Genomic DNA, 13466 nt, shown 5'->3' with positions numbered 1-13466 from the left:
GAGGACAGAATATTGCATAAACATGCCCGGAAGCCTGACAGCTGTGGCCTCCAGTCAACCTTGGACTGACATGGTTCAACACAGATGACCTGGAGAGTTCACCTACAGCACCCCGCCGACACACCGAGTGTCTGGGCGCTGCCTTCAGCCAGACGGGCTCCCTGCTTCCTAACCCCAGGGAACTCTCACACACATTTTTTAGACTCTCCTGTGACTGGTTACTGCACTGTTCCACTTGACTGATTTATAGACACCTCAGAAAGCTCTCCACTGTGCCAGGGGAGGTCTCGTCTCATTGACACACGGGTTACTATGCAATTTCTGATCATTTCTGTAAATATTGTGTCAGACCTTGGCTAGAATCATAATCCTATTATATTGTTTCTATGAAAAAACTACACCCAATTTCTATCATGAACTTCTAGTACCTCTATTTCAAGAGCAAAATAGTATATTCTGGGCTCGCCTGGGTCCGTTAAGCATCTGACTTCGTCTCAGATCAGGATCTCAGGGTCCTGGGATCAAGCCCTGTGTCGGGCTCCCCACTCAGGGGGGAGTCTGCTTGTCCCTCTCTCTCTGCCTCTCCCCTGACTCATGCCCACTGTATATATATATATATATATATATATATATATAATGTATATATAATATATACAAACATATATAATATTCTGAACAGATCACTGTAAGTCTCCAGATAATTCAGTACAACTGATGGTAGGTAAAAATTAGGAGCAAATGTATTGTATGAGGATTGCAGTCTTCTTTAACCTAGGCGTTCACCATGACAGGGACATGCTTGTCAGGGCCTTCCAGGCCCCGGAGGCACCTGTTACAGAGCAGCCTGCTGTGTGAGATAAAGTAAGAGCCACCAACAGTCAGAGGCTCCCAGCTCCTGCTAAATATGGCTCCTGGGACCGCCTTACTTGGCTGGTGTCCCTTTACTCTCTCTGAATGGAGTCCGAGTAGAGGATGGCAATTATACTCCTGTTTATTTTGGCATCCCTGCTCAGAGATTCTCTACGGTTGCTAGCCCAGAGCCTAAAGCCTCCTCTCCACCTCTGACACCTCCCAACTCCATCTGTCACTGAAGCCACACACCTGAGTGGCACAGTGGCCTCTTTGGATTGGCCTTTTGGGGACTAGGGTTCGCATGGTGGACAGGGAGGATAGCGAAAGGCGGTGTTTTGTGGGTAGTCCTGGGAGCGGCCTGCGCCACGCTTGCTCCCACTTTTTTTGGCTAGAACGCAACCACAAGGCCACACCTAACTGCAAAGGCAGCTGGGACATGTGGCTGTTTCTCCCGGGAACAAGAGGAAATAGGCCTAAGGAGCAGGTAGCCAAGCTCTGGCACACCTTCCTAGTTCATTCTAACAAGTCCCCTTGTATGGAAACTTGAGTTAGTGCTCTTCGGGTTTTTGTGCAAGGGAGGGAGCCGACTAGATCAAAAGGGAAGGCTGCACAGGCACTGGAGCTGGGATTAACCGTCCCAGCGAACGTAAACTGGCAGCGTTCAGGTTAAGGACGCACCTCTAGCCATCTGAATGGCCAACAGGCTAGTGTGTTGACCCAGAGATTGCAATAATGATCCCGTCTGGCCAAGGTTTACGATACCATAATCCCAGTCTACCCCAGATCCATTCTGCTCATCTCCCTCCCTTCCTGCGGGTGCTGGAATGTGGGTCTGCTTTGAAGCTTCTCTTGCTGTTCTAAGCCCTCTGAGTAGCACTGGGGCTCAAGCTGATTGCCAGCACCTTCCCTGGGGGATGGGCCCTGCTGCTGTACCCTTTGCTGAGAGTTCATTACCTGCTGCAGATGACCCCCTGTGTCTAATCCCAGGAAGCCACCTGAACTCGAGCCCTGCCTGGGGACACCTACTGCTGGGCCCCACGAACAAATGGACAACAACTTAGATGGGACCAAAGTTTTCCATCACTTAGAGACACTGGGCACTGGTTGGCCTTCTGCGGGGTCAGCCTGGCCATTGCTTTTTTCACACCTGGTTTACTTTCTGCTCTTGCCCATTTTGCCCCCAGGGTCATTAGCACCTCAGAGCTGGGTCCATGTGAAGAATGGTCCAGAAGGTGTGAATCCTCTTCCCTTGGTAGGGGTTCCAGGCCTTGCCCCGAGAAAAGGGAATCTCTGACCTCAAGCTATGGGTAGTGATCAAAGCAAGGAAGCTTGTAGAGCCAACAGTCACATGGAGAGGCCAGTGAGCTAGAGAAGGTCAGTGAGCTGGAGAGCCACTGCGGAGACGGAGAACTGCTCCTAGCACAGGCAGGGCCAGCCTGGAGAGCTCTCATGGGGAGCCGAGTTGCAAGGGCAACCCTAGTGCATTGAAAGACTAAGAACTGGGCAGTTTCCCAGAGCTCTATGCAGGGTTGTGGATTTTTTTTCTTCGTTGGCAAAAAGGCACTGGTGGGAAGCTAGCCTTCGTCCAGCCCCCAGTCCCACTGCAGGGGCATCTCGTCTGCGGGTGCGGGTGGAGCCAAGGCACGGGCTCTGCAGCAGCCAGCTCTCTGACACAGGTCTGAACACTGCTGGAAGCTGACTGTTTGCCCTTTCACGGAGCCTCCCAACAATTAAACCAGATAATGTGGGTTCTTTTTGGAACTAACCCTGACTGACAGAGTTGGCCATGCCTTCCTGCTGATTGCAGATCTTTGGGAAGTCACATACGTGTGGTAGTAACCCCTGGCTGCTGACCCACGGGGACATTACCTATGGAAATGTTGAGTATTTCCATTCGGTGACATCCCGAAGATTCTCGAGGTTGGTAATATACTTAGTGGCCATGAGAAAAGGGGGTGTGAAAGCAAGTCCTTCATGGTTTTTTTACAATGAGGACTTTCACTTGACTTGTTTTGTTTTGTTTTGTAACCAAACACCAGACAGATACTTTCTATAGCATCAAAACACCTCGGCTGGACTTTTGTCACAAGAGGTTGACAGCACATCACGCTGTAGTTGGTTCTGCAGGGAGTGCTTCCTCCAGAAATCTTGTTCAGCTGCTCAGGAAAAATGTGGAAGCCTGCCCATCTTCTTCCTACAGAAGAGCCGTCTATAGCCCCGGCTCCTCTCAGCCGGGGCTCTGGGGTGCTCCTGGGCCACGTGACAGACAAATACTCTGGGGCCCTGGGCTCCTACTTGAAGCTGAGGGAGGGAAGCGTTAAGTGACATCGCTCCTCTGGGTGGCAAAGCTCATGTGAAAATCATGGCACAGAGGAAGATAACTTGGATGGACTCAAACCCCAGAGCAAGCCACTCTCGTTTCCTGAGCCCCCTCCAACACAAGTGTTCTTTTACTTTTACCTAATTATTGATTGAAACAAAGTGATCCCCTTCCTTCCCCTGCCTCTAAAAACCATGACCACCACGACCCGTCCAGAGGACTGTGAAGCCTGGGGTGCACCCGGGTCTCAGCCCCACACCACACTCACAGATCTGCTCCTCCAGGCTCCGGGCCAGGCTGGTTCTGAGCAAGCAGCAGGGCTTCATGCAGCAGGGGGCTCTGCACTGAGTCCCCAGTTCTTTCAACACACGCTCGCGGGGCACTCGCCACGTGCCAAGCACCCTGTGGGGCACCAGGGACACAGAGGTAACTACGGCATGGTGCTGGCCCCTGGTCACCCGTCGCCGGTGGGGCCGACAGAAGCCTCAGTAGAACTGCACTTACAATATGGTCAGTAGACCCCGGTGCTGAGGGAGCCCAGAGGAGGGGCCTGACCCAGTTTTTGGAGCTGGCTCTCTGCCATGCCCTTCTGGACCCCATGCCTGGCCTTGTGAGTTTCCCAGCACCCTGATTCCTCTAGAGCCAGGTTCTTTTCTAAAACCGAGCACAGGACCCACCACATGCCTGGACCTCTGAAGGTGATGCCCTCCCTCTACTCATCAGGGGGACCACCCTGTTGGGGAAGGTCATCGAAAAGACCCATGAGCTGGATCCCAGCACTTGGAGGCTCCTCACCCCTTCCCTGTCCTTGGAATGTGGTTTCCACTTGCCTTTCTTGCTCCCAGGGTATCCTCGGAGGCTGCTCTGAGGGTAGAGCCTGGAGATAGTGATGTGGTGAAAACACCTGCAGGGCATTGGTGACTAGACTCTGCGAGGTCCTCTTTATAAACTTTTCGGGGGTAAGGATGCTTTCATCTTGCTGCTGCCCAAGACAAGCCTGGTATGTCCCCTTGGCTTGATAGACCTGACCCCTGCCAACCTGCATGGCTGCCTCCTTCCTCTGTCTCTCCCAGGGGCTGGTTTCAAATTACACCCAAGAAGCTCCCAGGAGGATTACAAGCCAGCACGCACTCCATGCTGGGCCTCAGATGGTGTTCACCGGTCTCTGGCATATCAAATGGGTCCTCCTTCCAGCATAGAGAGTGCCTGGCCTGCCCCTGCAGGTGTATTGCATACCATATCAGCTTTCTCGGCTCCGTCTGGGCCAAGCTCACCTCTACCTGGCCTTGTCACTATATATAGCGGTTTGGACAGGACTTAAATCCGCGCGCCCCCTAACAGTGTAGAACAAGGTGTCCTCTGAGCTGTGTGGGTCAAGCTCACATTTCACCATGTCAGACTGTGTGCAGCTCACGCATTCTCAGAGGCGCTGGGGGTTCCTGCCTCAGCAAAGAATGGGATATTCAAAAACGTAGCAGCCCCGAGGTTTTTGTACATGGATCTGCCTCAGCTCTCAGGACAGGGAGAATTAGAAACTGGAAACCCCGAAGTCCACACGAAGGAGACTTCGCTGTGCCGGTCTGGCTTCCAGGAGCTTCTGGCTGATTCTACTTAGTACCCTGACCTGACCTCAGTGCTGCGGCTGCCAGGACCCCCTCCCCCGCCTCAGGGCATTCTTTACACCTTCTATTTCGTCTTCCGCTTGGTTACCTGTATGAGTCAGGGTTCTCTGGAGAAACAGAAGCACAGGGAGAGCTGCCTATGGTAGACTTATCCATCTACCTTCCAAGAGATTCGTTCTCAGGAACTGGCTCACGTGATCGCGGAGGCCGAGAAGGGGCACAATCCGCCATCTGCAGGCCGGACATCTGGAGCCACTGGAGCTAAGTCCCCTTCCAAGCGCAGGAGACTGATACCCCAGCTCGAAGGCGCGCAGGCAGAGAGGAAGGTTTCTTTCCGCTTGCCTTTCTCGCTCCCAGGGCCCGCTCCAAAGAGAGAGTTCGAGGTGATGATGGATGTGGAGAACACCTGCATCGTCTATGGGCCCAGACCGCGGCCTTCCACAGGTGGCTGGGCCCACCCACATTAGGGCGGACAACCAGGTTTATTCAGTCCACCAACTCAGGTACTAATCTCAGCTGGAAACATCCTCACACACATCCCCAGAATAATGTTTAACCAAATATCTGGGCACGCCTGGCCCCGTCAAGCTGACATGTAAAATTGACCATCACATGACCTGTCCCTCCCGCCTTCCTGACCGGTCACTTCACCCGGAGCACCGCTCATTGTCTGCCTTTACTGACCTCTGGCTTGACCTCCGGCCCTGCCCTCCTGAACTTCCTTCCGGGGTGGGCCCGGCAGGAGGCCCTGGGCTCTCAGGCCCCTCGCACCCAGACCCTCCCCTTGGGCCGTTCTGATACCAGAGCCTGCCTTCCTCCCTTTCTCCTTGTTGGAGAGCCTTCTCCCTGGCCACCACCAAGCCCGGTGATATCAAGGCCAAGTCCTCCAGGACGCATTGCTCTCCCTCTGCTCAGCTTTAGGGCGTGACCCATTCCGGCGGAGCCACCACCTCTGCTTACTCGCAGAGCTTTGTCCCCTGGAGACCATCAAGTAGGAGGGCATTTGTCCATACCTTCCGACCCCCCATTCTTTTCAGACTCCCCCAGCAGCCCTCGGCCATGGCTGCACAGCTACGCTCAGTCCTGGCCCCCTTCTGAGCTCCTTCTCAGACCTGCTCTCAAGAGCGCAGCTCTGAGCCCCTGCCTGGCCTCTGCAGTGCCCTGTGTCTCCTCGGCCTGTCGCACAGCGTGGTCAATGGCCAACAGGTGTGTGGGTTAGCCGCAGACACCTGGCCACGCACGCGTCCTTGCGGAAGGGCGGGCCTCGCAGGCACGAGCACTGGGCTGTCCCCTTGGGGAGGAGGGACTTAGGGTTCCCCTGACAAGGGGCTCTGGGCCTGTGGGCCTGGACCCTCTGGTGCAGTGATTCCCTGGCACCCCTGCCGGGGTTTCCCCTTGCAGGTTGAATTAGAGCCAAGGGCTCCCCTGCAGAGAAGGGGAATCCCTGTAGGAAGATAACTAGTGTCTTAACCAAGCACTTGGAGGGTGTTGATTTTATTTCATCCACGTAGCTGTCCTAAGAGGTAGGCCTTCCTGTTGCTTCCATTTTACAGATGAGGAAGCAGTTTAACTCCAACATTAACTCCTTTTCTGAAGTCACAGAGCTGGGTGGGAGAGCCATGAACCCAGGCAGCCTGGCTACACAGCCAGCGGGGTTAACCTTCTCCCCAGACCACCTCAGCCGAGGCATGGGGACCCCCCCCAGCCCTGCTAGGGGAGCGGAGGCATGGCCTGTCCCAGCTGCCACAGCCCACGTCAGCATTTCCCCTTGACATTCGTAAAATTGGGGTTAAAGAGAGAAAGGAGGGGACATGGGGCACGCACAACGCGGATGTGGGGACGCCATCCCCTCCCCCGGCGGATTCAGCCACCCTGAGGTTAGGCCTCGAATAGCAACCTCGGGGGACACGGGCCCTAGGATCATGCGGACCCGGCTTCAAACCGCAGGGCCTCTCCGTACTAGTTACATGACCTTGGCTAGCTTCTTACGCACCCCGAACTTGCTTCCTCTCCAGAAAATGGGGTAATAATAAGGTACTTACCTCATGGGGTTTTAAACTTTTATCTCTTGGAACTAAATAAGGCAAAGTATGTAAAGGGTGTGGCACTGCCCCCTGTGACTCATAGCTGCTCCCATGTCCCCTCGCTCCTGAGGCCCCCGCCCTGCACTCCTTACACCAAGGCCAGGATCTCCCAGGGCAGGAAGCAGCGTTTAGAGAGATACGAGGGAGTCCTCTTCTTTATTTGTAGTCCCGGCCCCACGCCCGGGGCTCTGGACCGAGCCCAGGAGTGCAGGGGGTGAGGGTGGGGAGATTTAGCAGACACAGACACAGCCGGGTGCATGCGCCGTGTACCCCAGTAACTCCCTCCTGTGGAACCCCTCACGGCACCCTCAGGATGAACTCAATAAAACACTGAAGGGAAATCAATAATGAATCAATGAAGTCATGGCCCCTACAAGAGGATGAAATAACTGTTGAAGAAAATGATATGAAACAGAACAAACCAAAAAGCCGACATGCAAACACACACAGTGACGTGAAACGAAAAGAATTTAGTAACCTGAGAGATAATATGAGCAAAATTGGCCATAATACACATAATAGGTTAAAGAAAAGAAAAAGAGTCAAATTATGTAAATATTAACTCAGGAGACATTTACTTTTTTCTAATTTTTTTATTGTAGTAAAATACACAAAATCTACCATCTCAACTATTTTTAAATGTACTGTTCAGTGATTATAATACATTCAGAACCCTTTTCATCCTATAAAACTGAAGCTCTGTACCCATTAAACAGCAGCTCTTCCTTCTCTTCTTCTCAGCCCCCGGCATCCCCCATTCTACTTTCTGTATTTATGAATTTGACTAAGTACCTCATTTAAGTGGAATCGTACAATATGTCTTCATCTGGCTGACTTATTTCATTTAGCATAATGTCCTCACAGTTCATCCCTGTTGTAGCCTGGATCAGAACGTCCTTCCTTTTATTTTATTTTTTAAAGATTTTATTTTTAAGTAATCTCTACACCCAACAGGGGGCTCGAACTCACGGCCCCGAGATCAAGAGTTGGGTGCTCTACCGACAGAGCCAGCGAGGTGCCCCAGAATGTCCTTCCGTTTAAAGGCTGAACAATAATATTCCAGTGTCTGTTTATACTCACTTTGCTTCTCCATTCTTCCCTCCGTGGACGCTGGGTTGCTTCCATGTTTTAGTGACCGTGAATAAATGCTGCTCTAAACATGGGCGTACGAATAGCTCTTGGAGTTTCTGCTTTCAATGCTTTTTAAAAAGATTTATTTACTTATTTGAGAGACAGCGAGCGAGCAAGGGGGAGGGGCAGAAGGAGAGAGAAACTTTAGCAGACTCCCTGCTGAGCATGGGGGGGAGGGGTAGGCTCCATCCCAAGACCCCAGGATCATGACCTGAGCTGAAATTCGAAGTTGGACGAACGGACGGACGCTCGGTTGACTGAGCCACCCAGGCACCCCACTGCCTTCAATTCTTTGGGTGTACGCCCAAAAGTGGGATTGCTGGATCATATGGGGCTTCTGTTTTTACTTTTTTCTTTTTTTTTAAGGTCAAGTTCTTTTTTTTTTTTTTTTTACTTTTTATTATGTGATGTTAGTCACCATGTTTTTATTTTTTTGAGGAGCCTCTGTACTGTTTTCAATGGTGGCGGCATCAACAGAGCACAAGGATTCCCTTTTCTCCACATCCTCGCCAACCCTTGCTGTTTTCTGGTTTGTTGACAGTAGCCATCCTTATGAATGTATATGGGTATCTCACTACAGCTTTGACTTACATTTCCCTAATGATTAGTGATGTTGAGCAGGTTTTTTCATGTGTTTATTGGCTGAAATATTTTTTAGAGGAATAAAGTAGAATTTTGCTTTTTTTTAAAGATTCGGTACTAAAACAACACTTAACCAGGGGGGAAATAAATGAAAAATACATTCCATGGTAGTTTAGGGGTTCATCTTCCTTTGGGCACCCGGAAAAATGTTTCTTCAGGATGAAGGAAACTTGGACGGGATGTCCATTACTGCGTTCCAGCCCACAGGGGGCACCCAAGAGCAGAGGACCCTGGGCGGTTCTCTCTAAGGTATCCAGTCGTCCAAGGGAGGCCCCCAGTGACCTGCCCCAGGTGCCCCACTGCTTTCCCCAGGTGTGCAGGGATTAGACAGGCTAGCTGCAGCAGAGCGCTGCCCTCAAGCAGAAAGGGCCCCGCAGAGCACGATTAACCAACAGGTCACGTCCACACCCACAGAATCACCGACGGTCAATGATTCATTCCTTTATTTAATCATTATGTGTGCCCACTGCCTGGTTGCCAGGCACTGAGACTTATGTTTGCAACAGACGATGGGTGACGCGGATTTGTGTTACAACCCGAATAAATGGTTCATAACGGCAAGCAGGAAGAAAGGTCAAGAACCTTTCACCCCAGAGCCCCACTTTCGGAGTGGAGAATGTGGCCAGTGGTAAGCAGGTACACTTAAGAGATGCCCTTTATTGACTGGAATATTGCTTGCAGCTCTGCGGGATTGACATGAACAAGGTGCAGCACCAGCTTGGAGTCAAGTGGTCACCGTAGACTATTCTCAGCCCGGACAACCGACCGAACCTTCTCGGAGGGCAGACGTGCTGTCTCTGTGATACTCGCAGCGTCCGTCCTAGCCGTCAGCTCAAAGTGCATCTCCACAGGGGAGAGAACAACATTCTCCTCTATTAAGGGAGAGGAAGCATTAACTAAGCATCATCTATGGGTCTGGGATTGTGCTAAGTGCTTTATATATAAGGCAGAATAACATGTTTAGCTATTCATCTGTGCTTTTCTTTTTTTTTTTTAAGATTTTATTTATTTATGTGACAGAGAGACAGCCAGCGAGAGAGGGAACACAGCAGGGGAGTGGGAGAGGGAGAAGCAGGCTCATAGCAGAGGAGCCTGATGTGGGACTCGATCCCAGAACGCCAGGATCACGCCCTGAGCCGAAGGCAGATGCTTAACGACTGCGCTACCCAGATGCCCCATCTGTGCTTTTCTTGTAGTGCCCGGGGCAGAAGGACCTCAGAGAGGAAGAGCTGTGTGGGGCTCAGCCATGGAAGGGTTGGCAGATGTCAAATAATCCAGAAAAATGGAGATCTCAGTGGTAATCGGTATAGACAGTGTAAGACCCAGCCTTTGTTCTTCTCCCACTGTGTGTGTGTGTGTGTGTGTGTGTGTTGTGGGAACAGCCCTGAAAAGACATGAGGCTAAATTTCTTCCTTACCCCCCTGGTAGGGTGAGAGCTCAGAGTCATAATTAATGTTGCCACGGTAGCAAAGTAACTAGAACTCTCCTGTGTTGTGGCAGGAGAGAAATGACACAGCCACTCTAGAAGAGAGTTAGCCGTTTCTTAATAGCACCCACTTTCAGATCTTACCATGCTACCCAGCAGTCCCACCCTTAGGCACCTACCCCAAAGAAATAAGAACATAACACCCAGTCTTTCTCTTTCTCTTCCGGTCCGACGTGCTTCGGGAGCCGTGGGCTTCGGTGCAGACGTGGCCTAGTCCAGGAATCACACCATGCACAACCAGTCACGAAAATAGCCCAGAAATGGCATCAAGAGACCCCAGTCACAAAGATATGAATCTCTTAAGGGGTAGAACCCAAGTTCCTGGGGAACGTGCATGTTTACAGGAGCACAAGAAGAAGGGCCTGGAGAAGATGCAGGCCAACAATGCCAAGGCCCTCGTGCAGCCCCAGGAGGTCAAGCCTGAGATCCCAAAGAGTGGCAGCCGTGAGCTCAATCGACTTCCCTGCATGGCTCACCCCCAGCTCGGGAAACATGCTCGTGCTGCATTGCCAAGGGTCTCACTCAGGCTGTGCCGGCCAAAGGCCAAGGCCAAGACTCACACCCCAAGGCTCGGTCTGCAGCTCCTGCCGTGGCTCGGGCTCCCAAAGGCGCCCAGGCTCCAGCCTCCAGTAGAGGCTTCTGTCTTCCAGCGCGAGGACAGGAGGACTGGCGTGACCCCTGGGCTTCTGTCTGCGTGGGGCCGGGGTCCTCCTGCGCTATTTGTACAAAGAAACCTGTGGCAGGATCTGTCAAAAAAGAGAGAGAGAGAAAACATATATCCACACAAGACTTGTTCATGAGTGTTCACAGAGGCTTTGTGCACAAGGACCCCAAACCGGAAAGCACGCTGCCAGTGGAAGAGCGAATTAAAGAGCAGTGACGTCCAGATACATGTGACAGATGGGCGAATCTTACCGGCACTGTGCCGAGGGCAATTCCGTTCAAACGAAATGCGAGAGAACAAATCTAGAGCAACAGAAAGGGGATGGGTGGTGCCCTGGAGCTGGGGTGGGGCTGGGACTGCAGCAAAGGGCAGGAGGGAACGTTCTGGGGTGTTCGTAATGTTCTAGAATCCAACTACGGCGGGGGTCCCACTGGTGTATATGTGCTGCAAAACCGATCAAACTGTGTACTTAAATACTCAGATGCATTTTATTGTGCGTACACCTTAAAACACTTAGGTTGACTTAGAGGCAATCAAGAGGTACAGTTTTGTCGCACACTAGAATTTGTGTGGTGTGTCAAATCCACTGCAAAGATCATTTAGCTCTCATAGCACCATTGTGAGCTCACGATCATTTCCCTCCTGTGAAGGAATTAGCAACCCTGGTCCGGAATCGTTCAGGAAAACGCCCCCAGTCCTCCTGTGTGTCTCCCTCACTCGGACACCACCGCCACACTCACAACACTTCTGATACCAGATGTGTGGGGGGCGTCCCCCAACTGCAATGGTGTGACACCAGCTGGGGGTCCTACAATCTGACTCAGCTCTGACGCTGTACACCTGGAGATGGCATCCGATCGATCCCAAGGTTAAGGGCTCAGTCCTGGAAGACTGCCACCCCCCAGCCTCCAGCCCCAGCCCCTGCTTCCGACGCCAGCAGCAACTCCAGGTTGTGGTCTGTACTTCTGACCGCAAGTGTGGTCAAGTAGATTGGAGGTTCCCACGACCCCTCCCCAGGTTCAGTGAATTTGCAAGAGTGGCTCACAGAAAGAGAAGCATTTCACTTACTAGATCACTGGTTTCTTACAAAAGGGTGTAACTCAGCAACAGAGATGTGCAGGGCAAGGGATGAGGAGAGGGCGGAGCTTCCATGCCCCCTCGGAGCCCCCCACTCTCCCCAATCTCCATGTGTTCTCCCACCTGGAAGATGCCCGTGCCCCGTACTTTTGGGATTTTTATGGAGCTTCCACTACGCAGGCGTGACCAGCCATGAACTCTGGGGAGGGGATGGGCCCACGGTTGCAAACTTCTCATCATGGCTTTCACTTCCTGGGGAGCGGCTCCTGTTCCATCCAGGAGCCCACCCAGAGTCGCCTCGTTAGAACAGAAGTCACTCCTATCACCCAGGAAATAACAAGGGTTCTAGAAGGTTTGTGCCCAGAAACGCCAGAGAGCAATATACGTATATTATCTATTATCTCACAGGAATCAAAGCTTACAGAAACCCCTCGAGCTGTTCTTGGCTGGGGCAGTGTGGCCACAAAGCGTATCTCTAACAAGACCCTGGACAGTCTCTAGCAGCTCACTACGCAGGAGAACACCTGCCTGCCCTCCGGGCTGCTAAGATGCTGTCCGGGTACTAAAGCAAATGTGGGCAACACGGCTTCTACTTCGGGGATGCAGGTCTAGTTGGTTTGGGAGAAAGGTATATATTGACTGTGGGAAAGTGAAGGTTATATAGACCTGAACCGAAGGGTGTATCACGTTGGAGTGGAAATGCATTCTTACTTTGGGGGAAGGGTCAGCAGCTCTGGGGGGCGGTTCACGAACCCCCTTTGCTTCCGGTGACTTGTGCAACCCAATGGTGTGTCCCTGGGTCACCGAGAACCTGCTGCTTCCCTGTCTCTCTGTTCCTTTTGCCCTGACCCACGTCCAGTGAAACTCGTGTCCCCTCATCACCAGCCCTCCGTGCCCAGTTGAAGCCTCCTCGGTCCCTCCGGATTCAGGGTCTCTGTCTGTGTACCAGACGGTCCTGGGTAGGAGTGGGAATCCAAAGAGAAAAATAACAGCACCTTCTTCTAAGACAAACCGGAACACCCCTTCCCTATTGAGAGATTTTGCTGGGCTGCCCCAGGGGGTTCCCTCTGTTCCTGCCGGGCAGCCCCGGGTGCCTCGCTGGGCCCTTAACTCAGGATACCCAACGAGTCCTGGGCGAATGGCCCAGCGGCCCCGTGGGAGGGTCCTGGCAGGCCTGGCATCGTCAGGCTCTCTTCTGCCCCCGGAGAGGCCCTGGCACAAACGCGTCCTGCCACTGGAGGAAGCCATCTGAGGCCATCACTGCATAAGGGACTATTGTGGCCGAGCATTAGCGGGGAAGCATTCACAATTTTTTCCTCTTTCCCTTTGTCCTTTCAGTCAGAGGGGCTGTTTGCACTTCCCTCTGGGGAGGGTGTGAAGGGGTGGAGGGCAGAAAAGAATCTTCCAGACTCTGGTTTCCGACAGCTTAGCCCCTAAGGGAATGGAGAGAGCTCTGGGCATAAACAGGATGTTGAGAGGGAGGGAGGAAGGGAGAGAGAGAGAGAAAGAGAGCGAGAGCGAGCTGTTCTTGGTTCTTGGTCTCCGGTTTGTGCTTAATCACGGGGCCAGAGCCCAGACCTGGGTGGGG

At 52.4% G+C, this 13466-nt stretch overlaps 1 pseudogene; it reads left to right on the top strand.

The window, feature by feature from the left end:
• Positions 1 to 9757: 9757 nt before the first annotated feature.
• Positions 9758 to 11017, top strand: LOC121099744 (annotated as a pseudogene).
• Positions 11018 to 13466: the final 2449 nt, after the last annotated feature.

Source organism: Ursus maritimus, unplaced genomic scaffold (genome assembly GCF_017311325.1).
Source record: "Ursus maritimus isolate PB19 unplaced genomic scaffold, ASM1731132v1 scaffold_2, whole genome shotgun sequence".
Lineage (NCBI taxonomy): Eukaryota > Metazoa > Chordata > Mammalia > Carnivora > Ursidae > Ursus > Ursus maritimus.
This window is presented reverse-complemented; position numbering and strand designations above follow the sequence as displayed.